This window comes from Petaurus breviceps, unplaced genomic scaffold, assembly GCF_028583685.1.
Source record: "Petaurus breviceps papuanus isolate PSGF00001 unplaced genomic scaffold, PetGlider_PUasm1.0 90977, whole genome shotgun sequence".
NCBI classification, from domain to species: domain Eukaryota; kingdom Metazoa; phylum Chordata; class Mammalia; order Diprotodontia; family Petauridae; genus Petaurus; species Petaurus breviceps.
Genome location: NW_027187391.1, coordinates 36,662,166 through 36,680,195, shown reverse-complemented (window position 1 = coordinate 36,680,195; position 18,030 = coordinate 36,662,166). Strand labels below are relative to the sequence as shown.

General features: G+C 36.3%; 1 protein-coding gene across 1 annotated transcript in view; it reads right to left on the bottom strand.

Moving 5' to 3' along the window:
* Positions 1-18,030, bottom strand: part of HS3ST5 (heparan sulfate-glucosamine 3-sulfotransferase 5) — a 321,198-nt gene that overhangs the window by 186,114 nt on the left and 117,054 nt on the right. Inside the window, exon 2 of the mRNA XM_069077015.1 lies at positions 1,194-1,388. The gene's annotated coding sequence lies outside the window, so the exon portion shown is untranslated. The remainder of the gene's footprint in view (positions 1-1,193; positions 1,389-18,030) is intronic.

Here is an 18,030-nt window from a genome sequence, read left to right as displayed (position 1 = left end):
ATTTTGAATAAACAAGAAACATAAAATGTATAGAGTTGCATATGTGAATTGAGAGAAAGATGATGCTTACAAGGTTGTGATTCAGTCAAAGCATCTTGATGAGACCATTTGGCATAACAACTAACATCACATTCAACACTAAGGATGTCACTTCAAGTCTGAGGTCCAATTTAATTACTAGTTATGAGTCAGTTCATCTTTAGAGAAAAAGAACACTGGAACTCATGAAACTTTACACAAAATCAATTGGTAATCAAATCAGGTGTGTGTCTAAATGGCCTTTACTGTCCTCAATGAATGGAATCATAGCATGTCTCTAAGCACATCACACACTTTGTAAGTACTGTGAAATACTAACAATATTTAACAGATACTAACAGTACATCCTCTCAGCATTTAGGACTGAGTTTTCAAACAAAAGGGCAAAAGTTAGGTTGTCTAAAATGTGTTCACTCCTAGCCAACCAGAGTGATGTGGGCTACAGTAATCTAGTCAAAGATGTTTCATAAGTAGATATAATTATATTAAATGTTTAAATTAACAAAAGTATCCTGTGGGGTAGATAAATGAGGGGATGATATAGTCAAGATAGTCAGCTGGGCAGGTTCTTTGGATAGGACTCAATAATCTTAAGTGTGAAAGGGAGATAAAAATATTTGGGAATTAGCAGGCCACAGTAATAGTCTATTTTCTCTTTTTTAAAGCAATAGGGGTTAAGTAACTTGCTCAAGGTTACACGGCCAGTTATTTCTGGGTGTGGTGCTGAGTATCTGAGCCCGGACTCGATGCCCAGGTCATCCCGACACTGGAGCCAGTGCTCTTACTCGCTGAGCCACCTGGCCGCCCCTCACATTAATAGTCTAAAAGAGAAGCTGATAGGTTAGCCCCACCAGAGGGGTCTAGTTCAATAAAATACATACAGAGCCTAGCCTTAACACTAATCAGAGCACTTTTTACCTTATTCAGTTGTATCCTCAACTTAGTGGACAGGTAGAAATCACTTTATTAGGAGGCTAATCTTTCTTTTACCATTCTATGGAAATGCACAAATGGGACCATTTTTTTCTATGATGTTAAAGATCATTATTCAATAACTCTCTCCTCTCTGGGACTACTTCATTAATATACACTAAGTATTCACTGTAATGAAGTTTAGTGCGTTAGAGAATGAGTTATTTACATAATTCACTAACCTTTGTGTCCGTATGATCATTCGGAAAATCCTGCACATCTATATCGTGGGAACATGCAAAGAAGAATGGATTTCTTGGATCCTGTCTTTAATTCCAAAGGCTTCAAGACTTGCCTAGGAGACTAGTGAAGTGACTCCAGGAATGCAGCTGAGTAACCGGGGCATCACTGCTGGGGCAACCAGCAACTTGTTGAGTCTAAAACAACAACAATAACAAAAACCCAAGTCATTAGTCACCTGAAATCTGGATGGAGCCTACTTTGGAGAAAGAAGTTCATTAACTGAATTTAAAGTTGGCTTGTCCATTTTTTGGTTTATCACAGTTGCCTTTTAACTTTTCACCTCTGACGTTTCATTAGTTAACATTCAAGTCAAAATTGCATTGACAAGCTGACCTAATGAGTATCTGGACTGAAATCCCAGTGCTTTAATAGACTGTCTTGTATTTATCTGTAAGTATATTATCAGTTGTGTGATCACACATGTCATTTGTGACATCCCACTGCTGCATTTTGGTGTAGTGCTTCTTATTAATCAAGAGGGCTAATATTGAGAATTTTAAAATTTACTTTTCAGTCATAGGAGATAGTGCTATACCATACTAAGAAAAAAAATTAAACATAAAATATAGTATTTTCTTCAATCCTTCTGTATTTATATAGCAGCTGTATTTTTTTCCTCTTCAGAAGTATTTATTACAATAATTATACACAAACAGAAGTAACTTCCTTTGAAATCCATCTTCATTTCTTACACTGAGACAGAACAATGGTAGCATCTTCACTCAATGAGTTATGCAGGAGAAGGTACACTGCTTGATGAGGAAAATAAATCTTTGCTGATAATCAAGTATCTGGCTACTCATCATATTTGGGGAAATACACAGATTGCAAAGAATACAAGATTGCAGCAGGAGAAGGAATATGTGGAAGGCTGGGACCAGCCACACGGAGATCTGACTGTAATGGAGAGGAAGAAGATGGGGATTTTTTGTGGGGACAGACACTTGGTACCCAAGCACAGACAGACAATGGGGGCCAGATGCTATGGCAGGTGGGCTGAGTGGGGCAAAGGTCTACTCTCTCCATGTTGGAGGTCTCAAGCCCGGTACCCAATCAGTTCACAGTGGTGGTCTTTCTGCTTTTGCTTGGAGGATTTTTTAAGATGTATTAATTAATTTTTGTGGTGGTGTTGGGGTGGTAGAAGGCTGCAATGTGCCAAACTGAGGGGTAGGACTGGAGGGAGTATAGTACTGTTTTTTGGGTGGGAATGCAGATTTCTTTCATTATTCTTTTAGTAAAGTCAAATTTGTATAATTTCAATTTATGTAAAGTGAAATCTGTCTATATTAATCAGGACAAGTACTCCACCTGCAATGTGCCCTTGGCTTGGGAAGTTAAGGTCAATCAAGGTCAAGGAAATGGTAATTGAAGTAGGTGGATTACAGTCTGCTCTTTAACCTGAGTGAGAGCTGTTATTCGAAGCAGTGAAAACAGCACTAAACTTGTATTAATAATACCTGAGATTGAAATCTGATCCTTTCTCTTACTGCGTGACCATGGACATGTCATTTAGCCCTTCTGGGTCTCAGTTTTCTTATTAGTAAAACAAGGGAGTTGGATTAGATGATTTCTAAGTTTCCTTCTGGCTCTATATCTATGATGTTAAGAAATGTTCTGAAGTGGACATGCATGTTGATATTGGAAGAGAATAATATGTGAAATGAAAGTAGCTAAATGGAAGTTAGGTAATAGCAATGAGACTGTTTGGAGCAGGGGGGGGCTAATTAGGGGTTTCTTTGTCATAGCAGAAAGAGGGTGGCATATTCATTTTTGACCACTACTATGATAGATACTATAGATGAAGGATATGTGGTTTTATCAGTGTAAGGAAAGGTAACTCCCTCCATATTGGTGATTTGTGACTTAAGTTTAGCATCTCTTTCCATCAATCCAGATCATAACCAATGACACACATATGACATATGTTAGATATTTGTCTGAAGCACATGGAAGATTTGTGACTTGACCAAAGAACTAGTGTTACAGGAGGCATTTGGACTCAGGTCTTTCTGGTTCCAAATGCAGGACTCCATTCACCACTGCCTCTAGATAATTATGGTACCAAATATTGCAAAATAATAGTCTGATTGGAAATTTGTAAGATCTTGTAAGATTTCAGTAGTTAGCATAACTTTTTTCCTCATTAAGCCCCTTTGATTCTTGCTTCTAAATCTCTTTTATATATGCCCCTTCCTTTTTCCACTGTCACCACTTGAGTTTAGGTACTTTGTCAAGTCATGCCTGGATTATTACAAAAGCTTCCATAAGTTACTGAAGCAGGACAGCATAGTAAAGAAAGCACTGGATTTGGAGGACTTTTCTTGAATTCTTCTTCTACTACTTTAATAGTTGTATGACCTTAGACAAGTTAAGTTAATTGATCTGGACCTCCATTTTCTTTTTTATAAAATGAGAGGAGTAGACTAGATGGTCTCTTCCAAATCTATATACTACTGCTTTCTTTGAGGTATTATATTCTAGATCCTATGGTTAGCCTTCCTCTAGTCTTGCTCCTTCTAATATATCCTACATGACTCATCTTCCTAAAATATCACTTTTTTCTAAATTTTATTTTTTTAAAGAGGTAGTTGGGATTAAGTGACTTGCCCAGGGTCATACAGCTAGTGTCTGAGACCAGATTTGAAGTCAGGTCTTCCTGACTCCAGGGCTGGTGCTCTATCCACTGTGCTACCTAGTTGCCCCAAATATCACTTTCATTACTTCAGTTCCTTTGCTCATCATTTAGTGATTTTTCATTGTCTATAAGATGAAGTCCAAGTTTTTTAGCCAAGAATTCAAAGCTCTCACCAAGTCTTGGTCCAGGTTAGTTTTCCAACCTGATCTCTCCATATTTACAGACCACCTACTTCAGAAGAGCAGGTTTATTCACTGTAACCTGAACACACTTTGTTTTTCTGTCTGTATTTTAGTTCATGGCAATGGCTTACTCTCCTCTCATCCTAATGCCCATCCATCTTCTGACAAACAGCTGATAGCCCTCCTCTTTACAATGCTTGTAGTTTAATTCCAGCCTATAATCCCTTGTGTCTTTTAAGTATTTGTATTAATTCAGCAATTAATCATTACTGTTTTTGACATACTGTGAATTTTGCACAGTTTCTTATCTCTACTAAAGTTATTTAAAAGTTTATGTCAAGGCCTGACTTAATAGATAGATTATAGGGATATAGTAAGTGTTATCCTAGGTATGTAGCCCTGATCCAGAAGCAGGTCCTCTACAAACAATTTAAGCAAAGTTCCTGTCCTCTGGTCCTCAAGACATATACTTTTGACCTAGGTCAAGTTCTAGGAAGGCATAAGGGGTGAGGGTATTGGATTGTTATTGATTGGGGGGACCAGGGAAGGCTTCTTGGAGCAAGTGATCTTTGAATTTGATAGTAAAGTTGGAGAGACAACTTAAAAGGTATAAATTTGAGGGAGGAAGATATTCTATGTCTACAATATGGTGGGAGCAAAGGTACACAATCAAAAGGATAGGGCATATGTAGGACAGATAGACTATGAGGATGGGGTCTAAAATAATAAGACTGGGAAGAAGAAGAAGCTAGGGTGGTGACAGATGAGGGCCTTGAATGCCAGGAAAAGACAGTTGAACTTTATTGGGAAGATAAAGTCTTTGGAATATTTTGAGCAGTGGTATCATATGACTAGAGTTACACATAAGGATACATGAACTTCATAAAATTGACATTTTATGTGTTGTAAAATTTTTTCATTATGAACACACAAGTTTTCATTATTTTTAAATGTCCTTGGAAAAATACAAATATTGGTTCAAGAAATATCATGCTGAATAATTAAAGCCACTTAAAATAGATGGTCTTTGAAATTGGAAATAATAAAAGTTAGCATGAATCCATTTTTAGCTGCTGGGGATTTTCATAAATATAACAAAGGCTACTCTCTTGATGCAAAGGAAAGCACAGTAGTAAAGCCCAATTTTATGTAGCATTACTCATAAAAATGGTTCCCTTAGGGCAGCCTTCCACTAATTAACGATGATGATGATTATGATAAAGCACGGTAAGATTTAAAAAGTGTTTTCTTTATAACAATACCAAGAAGTAGTTTTTTATAAATATGACCACATCAACTTTGCAGATAAGAAAATAGAGAAGTTAAGGAATTTTTCTTGGGTTACACAACAAATACATTAAGTATTGAACTCAAGCCCAGTTGTTATGATTACCAGACTAGTGCTCTATGGGCTACCCTGCCATTGAGTATATGCTAGAATCTAAAGTAAATTAAACAATAGGGCTATTAATATGCAAATGAAGAGCTATAAATATATCAGTACCTTATTGTTATAAAGAGCTTTGGCACATCACTGTTTTTTTTAAATGTATTATCTTATTTGATTCTTTCAACTGCCCTATAGATGACATTATAGGAGTATTATTACTCCCATTTTACAAATGAAGAAACCAATGCCCCAAAAGTACAAAGAACTCATTTCTCTTTTTAAAAGAATTCGCTTATTAAAAATGTTACCAAGATTATTTTTTCCTTTTCTGTATGCCTCATTAAAGGAAAAAGAAAGAAAAACAAAAGCCTTCTAACAAACATTCAAGTAAAACAAAGTCTGCTGTTCAAGATTTCTAAAATTGTGTGTCTCATTCTGCATAGTCCATCACCACTTTTTCAGGAGATATGTTGCATACTTTGTCACTGGTCCTCATGATTGAATTAATCAGAGTTTTTAAGTCTTTCAAATTACCTTATTATTATTTTTTACAACATTGATGCAATAGCATAAAGTGGCTCTGCTCATACCCCGTCTGCATCAGTTCATACAAGTCTTCCTTGGCTTTCGTGAAAGTTTCCTTTTTAGGAGATTTTTAACAAGGTCATATAGTTAATAAGTGGTACCTAGATCTGATGACTTCCCCCCAGATCTGATGATTCCCAATCAGTATACTTTCTAATAACATTTGAAATTCATAATTCAAAATACTGTTATTAACCTGTTCTTTTAAAAAAATGTATCACTGCAATACCCAGACATATTTTCTGTAGGCTCCCCCAGTCTAGCAATCTGTAGAAAGAACCAGAAAGAAGCAAATGTAGCTAGAATGGGAAGCAAAAGAAATTGGCCACTGTAGGTAAAGCCAATACATATTTTATAACTAAGTAGCTTTTTTTTTTTCTAGCAGCCCAGTCCTACTGTTTTTTTTGGAAACTAGCTGCAAAGTGCCTTAGGCATTTATAGGAGGCAATTTCCTTCAGCCTTTTACAGAATTGTTTGGCTATATACATAGTTTGACTCTATCAATAGAATAATGAGTGTGTTATGGGGCTTGTGAAAAAATACTGTATGATATGCATTTTGAAAATTAGCACAGTTGCCTCAAAAAATCAGGAAGTAGACTATATCATTCTTATTCTCCATGATAGCTAAAGATATTTTAAGAAAGTAATTCATATGTTGTAATCAATCACTTTTCAAGCAAAACAAGAAACTTGTCTAATGCGAGTCTCCTTTCTTTGTAGAAATAATTAATAATAATAATAATCATAGCTGACAAAAGGTAGAGAGACAGAGTGAAATTCATAGAAGGGATCATCTGCTGGAGAAGAAAGGACAGAATGGGATTTGCCTTGGCAAGGAAAAGGTCTGCTCTTTTTGTATGGGACAGGTGTGTAGGAAAAGATATTGGGAAAAGACATCAGAAAGATGGCAGATGAAGAGAGGAGAAGAAGAAAGAGCTCTTGAGGACTGGCTTCATTTTTTTTAAAGTATAGCATGACTCAAAATCCTCACCTGAGAAAGTAGAGGAAGGAAGGTGAAAGTTAAGACTTGTTTCTGTTTTTCTCCCTTTGAAGTTTTGAGCTTTTTGAAAGCAAAATCTACATCTTTGACTTTTCCCCTTTTTTCAGGCCCAATCTTCCCACAATTCTCTGCAATAGTGGAAGCTTAATACATGATGATGTCTGTGTGACCTCAAAATAGAGTTGTCTCATTGGTCTTTATCTATATCATTTTCATTTATTTCTGACACAAACAAAATAGATAAGAAATATCTTCAGATATAGGCACAGCACATTTAGAATTGAAAAAAAATCTTCTCACATATAAAAACATATGCCATATAACAATTGTTAAAGCAATTTTATGCTGGATTGAAATAATTTAGATGGTGATGGTCTCAACAGATATGCACTCTTATACACACATGCATACACAGATCAATGTGAAAGATGAGGAAAATGTTTAAGCGCCTGCATCTTAAACACTGACAATTGCAGGCCAATGTTATCAGCACATTTATTTCAGAATGTTTGAGCAGTTTTTCCAGCTGAGTTCTACATACTTGCTGCACCTACATTTAAAACACCTATCACAAAGGCACTTGTACAATGATTTAAGATGATAACTTTTTGATTTGTGTGAAAATGAGCTATCTGAAAGTACTTCAAAAGCTACTCACAATAATCAAAGGCTCTCTATATTACTCTTGGGGAAAGGATGAAGGCAATAAAGTAAATTATTCTGGAAAATATAAAAGTCAATATATTACCTTGTTACTTTAACACACTAAATATTCCTTCAAGTTTGCTCAAAAGAAAGGTTAAAAAGCATGGCCACCAGGGAGACACCCACTACCTTCCAGTGAAAGATATGTTTGATGAATAGGGCAGCTGGGCAGTGCAGTGGATAGATACTCTAGGCCTGGAATCAGGCTCATCTTTCTCAGTTCAAATCCAGACTCAAACACTTCCTAGCTATGTGACCCTGGGCAAGTCACTCACCCTGTTTGTATCAGTTTCCTCATCTGTAAAATGAACCGCAGAAGGAAATACAAATGACTTCAGTATCATTGCCAAGAAAACCCCAAATATGGTCAGACACAAAGTGTTGGACAGGACTGAATTGACCGAACAACAAATAATAACCAGTGAATGAGAACTTCAAAACCTGAAGAGACACTACAGTAGGTAGTCTAGGAAAGGTGTTTCTCAAAAAATGGTCCAAGTGTTTGGTAAATCATATACAATTCCAGCCTTAATTAAGTTCCAGAAATTTAGCATTCATTTGGTTCAACTCCCTCATTTTATCGATAAGGAACTGAGACCAAGACTGACTAAGTGACTTGTCCAAGGTCACACAAGTAGTAAGTAGCAGAACTTGGATTCAAACCTAGTCTTCTTGGCTCTAAACCCATAAGGTAGATAACTATGGAAAGTGTAGTGAATACAGAATTAAGAGACTGTTGGGCTAATCCCTTAATACTACCTATGTACCATTTGATTAGTCTCTTAAATTCTCTAGGCTTCAATTTTTCCTTCCGTAAAATAATTTAGCTTGTCTAGGTGACCAATGAGGTTCTTTTCAGCTCTAATCCTCTGATCCCATAATTTCTTCTTTGATTTATGTACAAACACAAAATCATTATAGTACCAGATGAAGTATTAACAAGGTTGAAAGAGGGAAGACTAAAAGGGAGACAAAATGATCATTTAAGTTGTCCAATTTTCCTCAGCATGTAAATTCCCTCAGAGAAGGAACTAGATCTGTTCTTTGTGTGTTTTACACCCGTATGCCACAATAAATGCCAACAGATTGTAATTATAGCAGCGCTGAAGGGATTTAGAATTTGATCACTGCTACAAAATAAGAAATAAAGCAACAATCTCACTCCTGGCAGAGTTGATACTCAAATATTTGTTAAGTGAATGAATGACTCCATCCTATTTTCTGAAGGTGAAAAGGATAGACCTCATATGCCTTTAACCAAAGGAAGAAAAAGCCTCAGAAAATTCTTATTGAAGCCAATAGAAAGTATATTGAAGGCAAAACAGATTAGACTTTTCAGGGAGTGATTGGTCATCAATCCTAGTTGTTTTACTAAAATGGAAGAGAGTCTGGAGGTTGATATATTTCTAATCCATTGTCTCACAGACTCCCCTGTTAATTTCTGATGTTTGCTCTGGTTAGGATCCTTAATGTATGGGGCTTTGGTTCTTTCTGTGTTTTTTTTCCTTCAGATCTTTTAATGTTCCAAAGAAAAATTAATGAAAAGAATCATAAAATCAGCATGTATAGGTTTTTTCCTGGACTTTGCCTTTTATGTACTCCAAACATCAGCCAAGATGTTCCATGATTGGATTAAATGTCACAAAGTGGATGCCTGATAATTATGATGGGCAAAGTAAAACTAAGTCCTGTACACCGGCAATAGTATTTATGAACACTTGGTTCATATGCAGAAAAGATAAAATTCATTTCATTAGCCTATTTCAGTCATCCTGTCATGAAAAAGATGTAGCTGGTAGTTGAACTTTTGTTTGTGTTGTTGTTCAGTTGTGTCTGACTCTTCTTGACCCCATGGACCATGAAACAGCAGGCCCCTCTATCCTCCACTATCTCCTGAAGGCAAGCATATCTCTTTGCAATCATTCCTTGGGGAATTGTTACCATCCCATACTAGTAAGAAACTTGGCATACTGGAGCATGAAGAAGGGGTAATCAGTTTATAGCAGCAGAGCAAGTATTGAGGAGTGACAGACATCTTGGCTGCCCTATACAGAAAAAACAAAAGCAAAAACAAAACTCTATCCACTGCTATTTGTTGGAACCTCAGCTGCAGCTTCCAAGTACTGTCCAGGTCACCCAGGATATACAATCTTGTCCTTTGGAGAACAAAGGAGAAAGTAGAGAGGGCTCTTAGGACTTTAGACTTAGGCTTTAGTGAGCCCTTACTTCTCCTTAATCCAAATGATGGGCATATAACTTGGATTTGAAATCACTTAAAAAAGAAAGGGATATTCCTAGATTAAATGCAAATCAGTGGTTTTATTATATGTAGGTTACTCACAAAAATGTCTATATGCCTATGTTCCAACCCTTTCTGCTTGAAATGCTCAACATCATTAATATGCTTTGTGATTAGAGCTTTTATTCGTGACATTATTGACAGTCTGACCTCCTGAACCAGGAAGGTTCTCCAGGCCTTCCTTTGTTGCTGACTGATACCCTCTTCCCATTCCACTTGGTGACCTCTTCAGGGTTAGGAGTAGAGTCCTAAGGTTTAGGGCTCAGGTTCAGAGGACTATGGTAGAGTATAAGCTCCTTGAAGGCAGGAACTGTATTTTTTTGTTTATTTTTTTGTCTTTCTAACCCTAGTAGCTAACACTTTCTTTGACACAGGGTAGATGTATAATAAATAACCTGTTGCATTGGACTTAGAAATCAAGGTTATTATTATTTTTTACTAGTACTAGTATTAGTACTACCACCACCACCACTACTACTAGTACTACAAACTTACTTTAATATAGCATTTGAAGTTTTCCAAAACATTTTACATTACATTTTGCAAAGTACTTTTTCCATTCACAACCTCATTTAATGTATTTATTAATATTGTCAGCCACATTGTGGGCTAAATAGAATTCTGTGGGTTGGTGTGAAAATGCAACCAACATTTATAACATAACCTCTCTGGGGAAATCCATCTTGAGTTGCACTTACAAACCAACTTTAATACAATCAGTTAATACAATCAGTTAATATTATACAGCCTGTATAGTCAGCTCTTACTCATTCATGCTAATGGGCTCAGGGAGGAACTATGATAAAACCAAAAGAATGAAAAATAAAAAATTACTTTTAGAATATATGATTAGGACTTTATATGTTTGACTTTGCATTTCAGTTATGTTTCATTTAGATTAATAGTGGATTTGCATTCTCTTAGCATATAGCACCTAACAGCACAGAGAAGTTAACTTGAAGAATTTGCCCTGCATTAATGGAGGGAGATTCTATCTTGCTATTTCTTTACTAATGAAATAATAAATCAAGGGTCACTCTTCCTTCCAATGTATATGCACATACACACATACTTTGTGTATCACATACACAAATCTTTTCCTTTACACATAGTCATACCTAAATCTGAATGGTTGGATAGGTCTTCCCTAGGGAAGAGAATAGTTTATGACCACTTAGAAGTAACTGAAAATGTTAATGTACATTTTGTGTACTTAATGTGCAAAAATGACAGTGATAAAATTAACCCAACTATTTCCAACAGAAAACTTCCTGGAAACTTTCCATCATTATCACCAAAAGGGATTATTCCTCTGAAGTCTGAGATCTTGGGATAAAGGCCTTTATTTTTCTCTAGAAACTTCACTCTGTACTGGGAAAGTAAACATTATCATTATAGCACAAAGCTTCAGTTCGAATAAATCTCTAGGAATATTTTATATATTTATAAGTAATTTTATGTGTATTATGTAGCATAATACACAGGGAAGAGAACCCTTAGAGAATCTGGGTTGAAAATCTAGCTCTGCCACGTAAGTGTCTATGTTACTTTGGGCAAGCTAATTATCCCTTAGGACTCAGTTTTTATTTTCATCAGGAAAGTGGAAAGGCTGGACTAGATGACCTCCCATTCATCTTCAAATATGAGATTGTTTCACATTTATATTTTATTCACTGAACTCAGCTTAGTAGGGTTTCCTAAAATATTTAGGTTCTTTTGCTATGAACAGATTTGTCCCCTTATCTGTTTCTCTTCTGTCTTTATCCTTAACCTGAGCATAGCCCTTTGCTCTCTTAAGTTTCCTTTGTCACTGAAGAAGAAAATTCTTTTGTGTCAAGTTTCTCTTACAAGAGAATGTAGGTTGCACAGAGGATGTGGCACTGGCCTTGAAGTCAGGAAGACCCAAGTTTAAACACTGCCTTAATTAGTTACTATAGAGTGAAGTATGTCCCTGAGTAAGTCACTTAAACTTTCTCAGGCTCAGTTTCCTCATATGTAAAAATATGGGCAATTACAGCACCTATCTCACAAGGTTGTTGTATCAAACCTGAAATCACTATGTAAATTTTGGCTACTAGCAATTATTACCACAGAACTCAGACCAGACTTGACAAAAAATAGACTTCTGACATCTTGAGCAGAGTTATCTTTCTTTATGTTAAGAAATTCATATTGAACTAACCATTTTTGTGTGTATGTGGTTCATATCACTAGTCTGCCTATCTCACAGGGCTATGGGGAGGAAGGAGTTTTTTGCAAACCACAAAATGCTATATAAAAATTAGCTATTAATTTCATTCACTATTGCTGCTAAGGGGGGTATTTTTAATCTCCCATATAAAACTTTACAAATCACTTTGAACCCCACAACTGTGTATATCAAAATAATTAGGCACAAATGAACTGTGTATAGCATAATAGGGAATGATAGATTTTAAATGTTCTTTCATGCCACAGAATGAAGGCTGGAGCTGCCATTCTTAACTTAAACACATGAAGGAAAACTAGAGTAGAGACAAAAATGTATTTTTGTAATTTGAAATGTAAAAAGCCCTTTGTGCATATAATCTGGACTCTGCTTGGTATAATTATAGTCATTTTCCAAAGGAACTAGAAGGCAAACACAAACACAATTGCAGTTTGCAGTATCCTCTAGTGAAAATAGCATTTTAAAGCTTAAGAATCCCTTTGTTGGATCCCTGTATGAAGGGACCTAGAAGGTTCATAAACAATCCTAAAACATTTACTGCTTAATGGTACCTATTGACTGCATCAGGGAGAGAAGAATTTAAGGATATTTCAGGTTCATAGGTACGTTACTCCAGGTGCCATCATGGCCACTTTCCATACTGCCAGAGGAACAATGGGACAAAGAAACATTTACACAAAGTGGTTTTGATATCAATGGGCTGCAAAGTCAGAGCAATGAATCACCCAAGAAAGCATATACAATGACCAGCATGGGGCTTACAAAAAGAAGTTTTGAGGTGATTCATGGCTTTTTAAAGAAAAGCTGTTTTCAATTCTTTAAACGATTTCTTTTAAGGCATCAGAATTATTTTCTACCACAAAGAAAATACCTTATCTTCCTATTCTTGCCAGTATCCTTTATAACTAACTTCAATAGGACAATAATTGCTGTATTTTAAAAAAATATCTTCTCTGGTGAATGTAGTACTGGGACAGCTGAGAACAGAAAAACCAAAACCTTCTCTTAGGCCAGTGGATGGTAATCTTCTCAGAGAGAAGAGTCATCTGGGGATAACATTGTTAGAATTTACCTTTCTGAAGAGTTGCACCATATTTTATTTACTTCAATACTTGAAAAGAAGTGTGATGTTGTCAGCACGAACACTTGCTCCACCAATAGAATATCCTTATCCTTAGAGGACATTTCTATGACTGATGGTGGCTAAAAAACCTTAGTCATTCTTTGGTAGCCAAGCATTTTTCAATGAACTTGTCCCAAGTTATCTAGGCTGGTCAGTAGATGAAAGTCATAAAGTAGATATCATCTAACCTGACTTGAAGTTTTCCTGTTTGGAAAAATCTTCAAGAGTTTGAGATCTTCATGTATGGTGATGCCATGGTAACCTTATCACCTCCATTCTGGGATGAGCATAGAGAGGTCTGCAGCAGTAACTTGTGCTTTAATATATTTTTTTCCAATTTATGCCATTGATATTGAACAACAGATTCATCTATATTGTTTTAGGCAATTTTCTTGTTCTATTTAATTTATTCCAGTTCAGGAAGACCAAATCAAAATCACTCATTCATAATAACTAGAATTGATATAGTGCTTTAAAGTTGGCAAAGCCCTTTACAAATATCTCATTTATTCTCTCAACTCTAAAATGTAGATACTGTTATCATTTTACCCATTTTATATTTGAGGAAACTGAGTCACAAAGAAATGAAGGGACTTGAGCAAGTCTTCCAGACTTCACATCCATTGCTCTAGCCACTGTACTGCCTTATTGTCTCCAAAAGGTACCTGTTAAAATTCATTTGTGACTCAGAAATTATAAGGAGGGCCCTGAGAAGCCCCTATTACCTTCTTCCATTAGCAAATAGTATCATAGGATCTTGCATTTAGATTTGAATGGACTTCAGAGATTGAGTCTAATCTCATTTTACAAATGAGGAAACTGAGCCTGAGAAGTTAGCTGATCTATCTGGGGTCACATAGCTGACAACTGTCTGAGGCAGGATTTGAACCAATGTTGTTTTTTTTCTTGCTTCAAGTTCATCCACTGCTTCTCATCAGTATAATGAATTGATCACACTAGTTAATTATCATGAGCTAGGATGTAAGTCTGACTTTGAGTGGATGAAGGGTATGGGGCAAAAGGAAATGAATTAGAAGAAAGAAGGAATGATGACAGTAATAATTCCAAGAAAAAGGGTCTGGGTAAGAAATATCAAATAGGCACAATGATTAAGGATGGGAGAAAAGTTGAATATCTTAGATGGTGTGTGGGAGTCCTCTGTGATCTTGGAAGTGGGGAAGAAGAGCATACAAATTCTAGAATCTCGGTAAGAAGCTCTATCCATCTTCAAGGATAGTGTTTCCTTGGTTATAACACAATGAGATGAATCAATACACAGCCTCATTTAATTGTTTTGGCTATAATAAATGTCTGGAACTGGCTGCACTCTTATCTTGCCTAGGCATGGTAGCTGATACTTATACAGCACTTCAAGGCTTACAAGCACCTGACATTTATTATTCCAATTGTTCTTCACAACATTCCTGTGAAGTAGATACTAAATGTATTATTATTCCCATTTTGTACATGAGGAAACCAAGGCCACAATCTAGAAATATATTTAGCGAAGGTTTCCTTGGTATATTAACATTGCATCAGTCTGGATCTGTTATCTTTATTTAGGGGTACAATGGCCACACTAAACAGGAAAGAGACTAAAAAAGGTACCTTTTAGAAATCTCACAGGAATAGCATATCTATTGGGCTTTAGATTGAGATGTAAAATCAATAGAAAATCAATACAAGGGAAGCAACTACTCTAGAAGTAATATTAGCAACCTATGAGATGGTGTAAGGGTTATGGGATTTAAAGATCTTCCATGCCCAATTGGACTTGCTGACGTAGCAGGAAGGGGCGGAGCAAGAGGAAGCAGAAGCCAAACTAGAGTTCCTGCGGTGGCTGGTGGTGGTGGCGATGGCGGCAGCAGCAGCAGAGGCAGCGGCAGCGTGAAGCCCTTTTTGAGTTAGTCAGAATTTCTGCTAAGGACTCTTGCTGAGGACTGCCAGGGGCCGGAGCTGCTGGGAGCGCGCTTCCCGGACGCTGGGTGGTTGCTGTGAGTGGGGAGAGGAGGACCTTTGCCTGAGGTAGCCTGTTCTGTTTCAAAGGCTTGAAAATGTGGGTGCTTTCTACTTTATCTACCTGTGCCAATGTCATAACTACTCTGATGGCTTTCACTTTCTGGTTTTGGGACTCAGTCTTTTGGTATCTTAATAAATTTTCCAGTTTATTCCCCCATATGGCAAGCATGATGTATTTGTGATGGATAATTATATCAGCATATTTGTAATCTCCATAGGCATTGTGAATATGGCATTGCTGATACAGATGGCGAGGTCAGCAGAAAAGAAGATGGCCCTCATATGTCTGCTGTCCAGATCTGGAGTTGATACTAACCCAAAAATCAAACTTTCTGATGGATGGCTCATGGAAATGAGCCTGAGTATCCTCTGCCAAAGTCTTTTCTTCTTTTGAAGTTCAATTTCATCTATAACTTTTGCAGTCAAACAGCCATTTGTTTTTGACCTTCCAAAAAATGTCCAGAAGCCTTCTGATGGATAACCCTTCACACCAAAATAAAATTCTATGCAACCATGACAGCAATTACCCAAAGGAGAAAATGAGATTCTTATGAAGAACTTGACAAATTCATCCTAGAAAATGACCCTGGGGGATTTCAGTGCATGGCGAAAACAGAAATGCTCAAGTCTAGAGAAATATTTCCAAGGAGTTGAAAAAGTTGAAAATATTTTCCCCCTTTGCTAACCAAGTATGATGAGTATTACATAAGATATAAATCATAGATAATTATAAATCAACCTCAATTCAAATGCAGAAATATTGATATAGAATGTAGAATTTTTCACATATAAAGATTAAATTCCCTTAGCACCTGTAGTTAATGGACAACAGAGTTTTCTCCAACCTGATACTAAATCATTTACCATTTGATGGAGATGACACTGGGCTCACAAAAAGCTGATTTCATTGCAAACTGTATTTTTGCTAACTTTTAGATGTATCTGATAACAGCCAGAGTGGGGAAGGCTCAATTTCTGGAACATGCTTTAGATATTATGTTGAAGTTGGAGGGAAAAGCAAAACTTATAAACAACAAAAACAACAAGTTGACTAGTCTAGTTTAAAAGGAAGATAATATAAAAATACCTAGGATAAAAACATTATTATTAATCAATGAAGTTTTAAAAACATTCCAATTATTAAAGGACAGATGATTATCATCTATTATTTTTCATACTAGCAATACAACCAATCAATCACCAGGTGGCATCCAGGTCTCATTGATGACTGAACATAGAAATCCCAGAGAAGCATGGTATGAGTAAGAAATTCCAGGACTAAGATTTCCATTGGTAGCTATTCCTTTGCAGGGAACATGCTGACTATCTGGGTTATATACTATATATATAAATATATAAATTTATATATGGGTTACTGGGTGGGCCAGTAAAAACTTCAACTTATCTAGAAAACACTGTGCTGTTGTATGACCCTCCAGTGACTCTTGGGAGTTTGGGATTGGGAAGGGAGCCAGGAGAAGGAGAGGAAGAAAGGAAAGAGTCAGCTGTTTTTGTTTACAAGTTTTCTCCAAGGTGACTTCTTTTCTTCTCCTCCATTATTATAATTCCTTATTTACTGCTTCCTACTTACTTCTTTACTGTTGAATGCCACTGGAGCATGTCATATAATCAATGAATCTATCATAAATTCATGCCATCTAATCTCAACTGGGTTTTTACTACTTCACAGAAAATCTTGTTTTCTTCTGATTGGCTCTCTATTAAACTACCAGAATTCTCTACTCCCATCTTTTCTCTTCCAGCAGATAACCTATCCTGCTTTTTTAATGAGCTGAGAAAATCCAAGTCATATGTTCTAAGCACCCTCATCCCTGCTCTCCACACTTCTAAGTTCCTATATCTTCCACAGTTATCCTCTTCTCTTTGCTCCAGTCTCCAAAGGAGACATACTCTGAGTCCTTGACAAAGCTAAAAACATTTCCTGTGTCAATTATCCCACACAATTTTGTCTCCTCTGGAACTTGACCAAGTACTTATTCCCTCCCTCTCTCTGTCTCTCCCATCTTTAATTATCCATGCACCACTCCACTCCCTAAACATATCTACTTGATCCTTTCCCAATATCAACCATTTCTACTTGGTCCTTCCCTGATACCTATACAAACATGTCTTCAACCTTTTAAAAAAAACAAACAACATTTCATTTGACCCTACCATCTTTGCAACCTGTTGTTAAACCTCTCTCATCCCTTTCAACTTTTGTAATGAGACTTCTCACATACCAGGCCATTCTATTTTAACTATTCCCTCAAATTATTTCTTAATTTATAAATCTGATGGCACTGATAAATCTGCTCTCTGAAGATTTTGACACCATAGATCATAACCCTTTCTTCTCATGATAAATATCACTTACCTTGACTTACCTAACACCAAGTCTTCCTTGATTCTACCCCTATCTGCCTGCTTATTTTCAGTTTCTTTTCCTAGTCTATGATCTATCTCGGATCCCTAAAATCCCTTGACAATCAGTATTGGACCATGTTATCTTATCACTCTGCAGACTCTCTTGGTGGTTTCAGTCCCCAAAGCTAAATTATAATTTGTATTCAGAGCACTACATATATATATATATATATATATATATATATATATATATATATATA